Source organism: Hyalella azteca, unplaced genomic scaffold (genome assembly GCF_000764305.2).
Source record: "Hyalella azteca isolate HAZT.00-mixed unplaced genomic scaffold, Hazt_2.0.2 contig977, whole genome shotgun sequence".
Lineage (NCBI taxonomy): Eukaryota > Metazoa > Arthropoda > Malacostraca > Amphipoda > Hyalellidae > Hyalella > Hyalella azteca.
Genome location: NW_025931310.1, coordinates 22,995 through 30,394, shown reverse-complemented (window position 1 = coordinate 30,394; position 7,400 = coordinate 22,995).

The following is a 7,400-nucleotide window of genomic DNA, read 5'->3' as shown; positions in this document are numbered from 1 at the left end:
TGCGTGGTGCGTGCAGCTCGCGCGGTCAACTAGCGCTATGGCCGTGGCAGTGCTTATTACGGCCGTGGCAGTGCTTATTACGGCCGTGGCAGTGCTTATTACGGCCGTGGCAGTGCTTATTACAGACCGGGGCAGAGCTTCTTATGACGATGGCAGTGCTTATCACGGGCCGTGGCAGTGCTTATTACGGCCGTGGCAGTGCTTGTTACGGGCCGTGGCAGTGCTTATTACGGCCGTGGCAGTGCGTATTACGGCCGAGGCAGTGCTTATTACAGCCGTGACAGTGCTTATTACGGTCGTGGCAGTGCTTATTACGGCCGTGGCAGTGCATATTACAGACCGGGGCAGTGCTTTTTTCATGCCGTGGCAGTGCTTATAACGGCCGTGGCAGGGCTTATTACGGCCGTGGCAGGGCTTATTACGGCCGTGGCAGTGCTTATTACGGCCGTGGCAGCGCTCATTACGGCCGTGGCAGCGCTCATTACGGCCGTGGCAGTGCATGTTACGGGCCGTGGCAGAGCATATTGCGGGCAATGGTAGTGTATATACACATATCATAGCAACAGTAACGCCTATTGCTAATCGAAGAACTATAATGTAATTTTTACATTTTTCACACATGGCTTGCTATGCCTTTTCCTGGTCCTCGATATTGCCAATGCACTGGTTTTTTAAATACCATTTCAGGGCTATTATTACATTGCTAATAATTGCTGGCTATCTCAGACATGTTCGCTACAACTCAAGAGTTCACGGAATTTTTGAGAGTTTACTGCATACGAGTATATCTATTTTTATTGAAAATATTGGTTGGAAGAGAAGATAATATTGAATATTATTATAACCGCGTATATATATAGCGATTTACAACTCAAGTTGAAACAGATTCGTATACATGACACGTTGCAATAATGCGCTGGGTATCTGCAAGTAGCGTGTAAAAGAAAAAGCAAATTTAAATTGAACTGAAATGATTTATCGTTGAGACATTAGAGGTATTTTAAATGTAATACAAGTGTTAAATCGAAACGAAACTGATAACGCAACGTATAAAAATTATAACGTTTCACCACATATTATGGTGAAACTCGAGTAACTCTTTGTGTAGAACATAACAACTTCACTTTGAAAACCTTGCTTGAGTTCATACCGTCACGTTACAATTATGTCACTGAGTACTGAATGACGTAACAGCATCATGCATGGAGTGATTATACATAAGCTGCATGAGATGAGTATACATGAGCTTTGGGGAGTGAATATACGTGAGCTGCATGCAGTGAGTTCACGCGAGCTGCATGGAGTGAATATCGGCCTCACGATATTCACTGCCGATATTCACCCAGATCCGGGCAGATCGACCTCCCCTGCAACACTACCAGCGGCGAGAAGCAAGCAATAACATCGTGCATCAGGTGGCCCAAATGAGGGCGGATGAACGATAATCCGAGGCGGCGATCCATCGTGGCCTGGGACTGCTACGTCCGGAACAAATACCAAGGATACCAAGGAATATACGTGAGCTGCATGAGCTACGTGGGGTGAGCATACGTTAACTGGGGAAGAGCCAATTAATGCGCGATAACACAGGTCAGCTGGATTGCGTGCTCTTGAGCAGCATTGTGTGCAGAGCCTGGATTGCGTGAGCGTGCAGAGTCTGGATTGCGTGAGCGTGCAGGGTCTGGACTGCGTGGAGCGTGCAGGGTCTGGACTACGTGAGCGTGCAGGGTCTGGATTGCGTGAGCGTGCAGGGTCTGGATTGCGTGAGCGTGCAGGGTCAGGATTGCGTGAGCGTGCAGGGTCTAGATTACATGAGCGTGTGGGGTCTGGACTGCGTGAGCGGGCAGGGGCTGGATTACACGTTCGTGCAGAGGGTCGTTATTGGTCAGAATACGAGAGCGTCAGTTACCATTGAGCTGTTTGGCCCCGGACGGCCTGTAAACTCCACCGATTAGCCGCTAGTGCTTCATTCTTTTAGTTTATGCAGCTTATTGATGGGTCGCTGTGCTAGCCAATGTTATTTTGTTGGGCAGGGCACGGTGTTCACTACCATCTACCTGGTTATTGTTAGAAGAGCATCATGTTATTCACCTGGCTATACACCACACGTTGTACATGCGTAGCTCTCGCATGGTTGAACAGTAGCCTGAACACACTATCCGTTAGGAGAAGCATGTTGAAGATGTGGCACATCGTATCAGTGGTAAGAAAATCATGTTCGAGATGTGCGACATCGTAGAGTCGGTAGAAGTACGTTGAGAGCACCACATCGTATTAGCGGTAAGAGAAGCATGTTGGAGATGTGGGGGGAGAAGCATGTTGGAGATGTGGTGGGAGAAGCATGTTGGAGATGTGGGGGGAGAAGCATGTTGGAGATGTGGTGGGAGAAGCATGTTGGAAATGTGGTGGGAGAAGCATGTTGGAGATGTGGCGGGAGGAGCATGTTGGAGATGTGGTGGGAGAAGCATGTTGGGGATGTGGTGGGAGGAGCATGTTGGAGATGTGGTGCTGTCTCTTATACACATCTAGATGTGTATAAGAGACAGCTTCAGCCCCGAGATCACTATATTATGTTATGTTAGCGTGACGAATGAACTAATATTATTCCTTACTTTTTTAATNTCCTCAGATGTATGTGAAAAAATTTAAATACCTTGTTTCTGTCTCTTATACACATCTAGATGTGTATAAGAGACAGCTATTAAGTAAAATCTAAAGGCTTTATCTATAAATGTAGCGGTAGCGCTGTAGCGGCAAAACCTCGTATCGCTACTTAAATATGTAGCGGGCGCTACCGCTACCGCTATAATTGCTTAAATGTAGCGCCGCTACCGCTACCGCTACTGAAAATGTAACGCCCGCTAGTAGCGGCCGCTACATGTAGCGCGCTACTGTCCACCTCTGGATATCGCTGATATATCTGCACGAAACACTATATCGACTATGTCTTCTCGGTATCGCAAAAGAAACTTTCATCATATGCCTTCATGTCATCAGACACTATAGTAACACGGCAATATCGCCTCGAAATGGTCTCTTGATCACGAAACACGGTTAGAAACTTTACGGGCAGGACATATAAAGAACTTATCATTTGAAGCGTCATAATTCTCGTCTGAGAAAATCAATGGCAGTTTTTTTCCATGTTGATTTTGTACGTCTTCATGTCTCGATTATCTTCTCAGAATTCAGAGATATTCTCGATTATCTTAATTAAACGAATGGTTTTAATCTTTTCAACATGAATTGCAACATTTCTATAATCGTAATCTTCAAAACAGTTAACTTCAATTGAACCGGAGAATTGATGTTTTAAATTGTTTTCCGTCCAGCAGAAATCATAGTGCGATTTCCTGAATATAAATCTGAATTTAATTAAGTAACTATAAGATTAGAAGGCCAAGATTGGCTACCGAGGCGGTGACACCAGGCAAAAGCTTCACCTACACAGTCAAAGTTTTCGTTCCAATTAAGATTGCCCCCAGTGGTAATGGATTCGGATTAGAGGTGAATCACGTAAAGATCGGCCACGTACAGTGTTTAGCTTCTATTTAATAGCTTCTTTCGGAATCCAATTGCCCGGTGGGCGGAATCTGCGTAAAATATCTAAAAGAGCAGCTGGTCAAGCTTACCCATGAGTCCCCTGGTCAAACGCTGATGCGACTACCGCATGATGGAGCTGGTCACAGGCTAAACAGGGCAGATGCGCGAACCATTAACATCTCCCGCTCGATAAATGGCTTCGATGAATGTACACGCGTACGTTTGCTATGTGATACGACGGAACGGAAGGAGAGTCGACTCTATAAGTCTATATACATGACATTTAGCATGGTGAATTTAGCCTGTGATGAACAAACCCATGCCCCCATTGTTCAAGACGCATATTTATAACATGACACTTCTGCACATTGTAAGGGATAGAAATGATTGCTATTTATATATCGGAGTATTGATTGTATAATTTGTTTATAGTCCGGAATTTTAAATTGTCATTTTAGTTTAGAGTTTACGGGAGGCTAAGTGCGGAAGGAGGAGGTGATTAGATTATTCTGCTGTGGAAAGCCGGAGCGGAGGTATGTTCAAGATCAAGCCATGAAGTGAACTTGCTAGTGTCATTATTTATTTATTATTTATTTGTTTATTTGAAAGTGGTGTAATAAAGTGTTTTGATTATCGTGCATTAATGAATAAACCTATGCGATCATGAAGGCTAGTTGGTGGTTACAAAGAGCCCCAACAACATTATACCCACTTCTTAGTCACATCATCGAATGTGAAGAATAAATTGTAGCAGATAGTCGATCGTGTTAAGAAATCTATAACTAATTCTACTCCGTGAATATGATAAATAACGCAGAAGAATACCGCAAATCAATTTTTTTTCCTCTATCTATTGATTACAGTAAATTTTTGCATAGATTTCCAGAGGTCGCTACATACACCGGAAGAAGAAACACCAGAATTACTGTTGCGGGAGATGTTAATTAGCTGAAAAATCGAATCAATCCGATGAGTGTGAGAATCAAAGGTGAACTTGCATTATATACGTGCGCTCACACATGTGTGCGCCGCATGTGCTCCAATACGCAAACCATAATCCATTCGATAATTGCACATGCAATTACGATCCAGCTCCAACTGGAGGGGCGCATGCCGGAGGCCAGCTTTGCCAAACTCCACACCTGGTTCATATTTCTTTCCATGGGTAAGAACGCTAGAGTGCATAACGGCCTATGAAGTCAAGTGCTCAAAGCCCTAGCGCCGGATGTCCACAGCCACAACTTAAGCTTGCCAAAGGTAAACATGGCCATACTGCATCTGGCCAAACCTCCTCTGGCCTAACCTTTTCAGGCCTAACCTATACGAGCTGCAACCTTTTTCCACCAAAAACAAACCTGAGCGGACCTAACCTAACCTCATTGGCTGCAAGAAGGTAGAAAGGCGGTCCAAGTGTGCTGGTTGAGCCAGTCATTGGCTGCAAGAAGGTTGTGAGCCGGGACAGCGTGAATAGGTTAGGCCAGAAGATGTTAGGCCGGAGTAGGTACAGCCGGATGGGGAACTGCCTGCTTATGAGCGAGCATGCTTAAGCATTGGCTGAAGACCTACGGCGCTATTATCTTTCGGCAATGTGTCGCTTGTCTGGATTACGGAGTTCAAACGTAGTCTGCGGCTTCTAGCTCTGAGGCTGAGTGAATTTAATACATGGTGAAGCTAGGCGTTAGCTCCAGGGCTTATTTACGAGTAAAATTTGTGACCTACGGCTGCGCCCCCCAACTAGAAAGATTTAAATGCTTCCTTGACTCAAGTACTCGCATCAAAAAGAGCTTTCAGTCTTACACGTTCCAATGCATGCAAGGGTAGTCTGGGTCTACCTCCCGTACCCCCATCTAGGCAAAGCGTAAGTCGTTGCCGCTTGCCGGAAGTCAGGCGGCAGTCTAAAAGTAACAGTGGAGCAAGACGTGCGAAAGAGTGATCGATGCTTTTCAAAAAGATTTTGATAGTATTGTTTCCTTTAGTGAGCTTTAACAATTTAATTGTAAAAATTATTGCAATTGTAGACATTGAACAAGGTAAAATTGAAAATTTTGAGTGCTTGCGGAAGTGTTTCCTTGATTTCGAATTGTCTGGAGATCACTGTTCTTTACGTTCAAGCCCACGAAATGATGACTTCTCTACCAATAGAAATGTTCAGCTTTGGGCATACGTCTGCTTGAGCGGCTATATAAATAGCTCTTGCAGATATGCTTTTAGTTGGAATTTCCGAGCATCCCTACGGCCGACAGCTTAATTATTGAAGATTGCATAAGAACGTTCGTAATTCAAGGCAACCTCTGAAGACTATTCCAATGCGGTATAAGAACGTTCTAGCTGTCGTGTCGGTGTGGACTCCGGTATTGTATATGTACAAGTGAGTATCCTCCAAGGAATTATACAAGGAATTATCCTCCAAGAGAAAGATATCTTAACCGATTTGGCAGCCGAGAGTGAAGTATAAGTTGGCCGTTTGTTTTCCACCCTCGACGCCTTTGCTATCCGCCTACATGCCAGACGACCTAGGGAAGAATTCAAGAAATGTACTTGTCAGACTCGTCAACAGAAACTTCTTAACCTCGGCATCTACCACGAAATTCACCCTGTCAACCCTGAAAAGGTTGTTTTCCAACTTTAGTTCTTTCAGTTTGGAACCCCGCGTTAAATTTTTGCTCGCATTTGGACTTTATTTCTGTCAACTAATTTTTAAGTTAGAATTATATAAATTTTTCTTAGCCTTTGAAAGACTTGTTCCTAGCATTAAGAATGTCTCTAGGCCTACTCCTAATCGTCCTGAATTTTTAGGCAACCTGCAAAGTTTAAGTTACCGGCATTTTCATGGCTTCGAGTCCTATAAAGTTTTCTCTTCTGTGTTCCAGCCTCGTGACACGCTTTTATTGAAAGATCTAGCCAAAAATAAGGACCTGGGGCCATACTTTCAAAACTGACTAAGTGAACGTAAGTACTTACGCTCTATTTTCTTATCTATGATTGGTGGATTTTGCTTGAAAGGCCGTCAATGATTGGCTGATGAACTTACGAACTCTTAACTTTTTTTGAAAGTAGAGGCCCTGGGCCTATACTTTCAAAAAAAGTTAAAGGATCGTAAGTTCATCAGCCAATCATTGACGGCCTTTCAAGCAAAATCCACCAATCATAGACAAGAAAATAGAGCGTAAGTACTTACGTTCACTTAGCGAGTTTTGAAAGTATGGGCCCTGGTCATTTGTAAACCTGATGAGGGCCAGAGCGTTGTTCTGGTGGATCGTAGTCGCTACAACAGTAGCCTCAATGCACTTATCACCGATCCTTCCGAATTTGTTTTACAAATCAGATCTCTAAATCATTTTGCAAATCGAGGACAAAATCAATAACTACTTACGTTAACTTGAAGATTCTTCTACCCTCCCACTTGAAACTTATACTAAGCGTTATACCTCTGGTTCTTGATATTTTATATGGCTCTGGTTCATGGTATTTTATATCCTGGTATTTTATATGGCTTACCTAAAATCCACAAGTCTGATTTTGCCTCTAAGTTTCAATTTTGACCAATTTTTGCCGCGTATAATACTCCTTGTTTTAAACTTGCTAAATTTCTGGCACCGGTTTGAAATGTCTCACAACTGATCAGTATACTGTTGATCATTCTTATACGTTTGTGGATTGCTTGAAAGATTTTACTGACGTTCATCACTTAACTATGGCCTCATTTGACGTAGAAAATCTGTTTACCAATATACCTCTACACGAAACAATTGAAATTTGTCTCAATTCTCTGTTTAAATATATTAATGAACTCGTGATAGGTTTAAACTTTTAACCGTAAAATTTTCAAATCATTTTTAGAATTATCAGTTACCAAC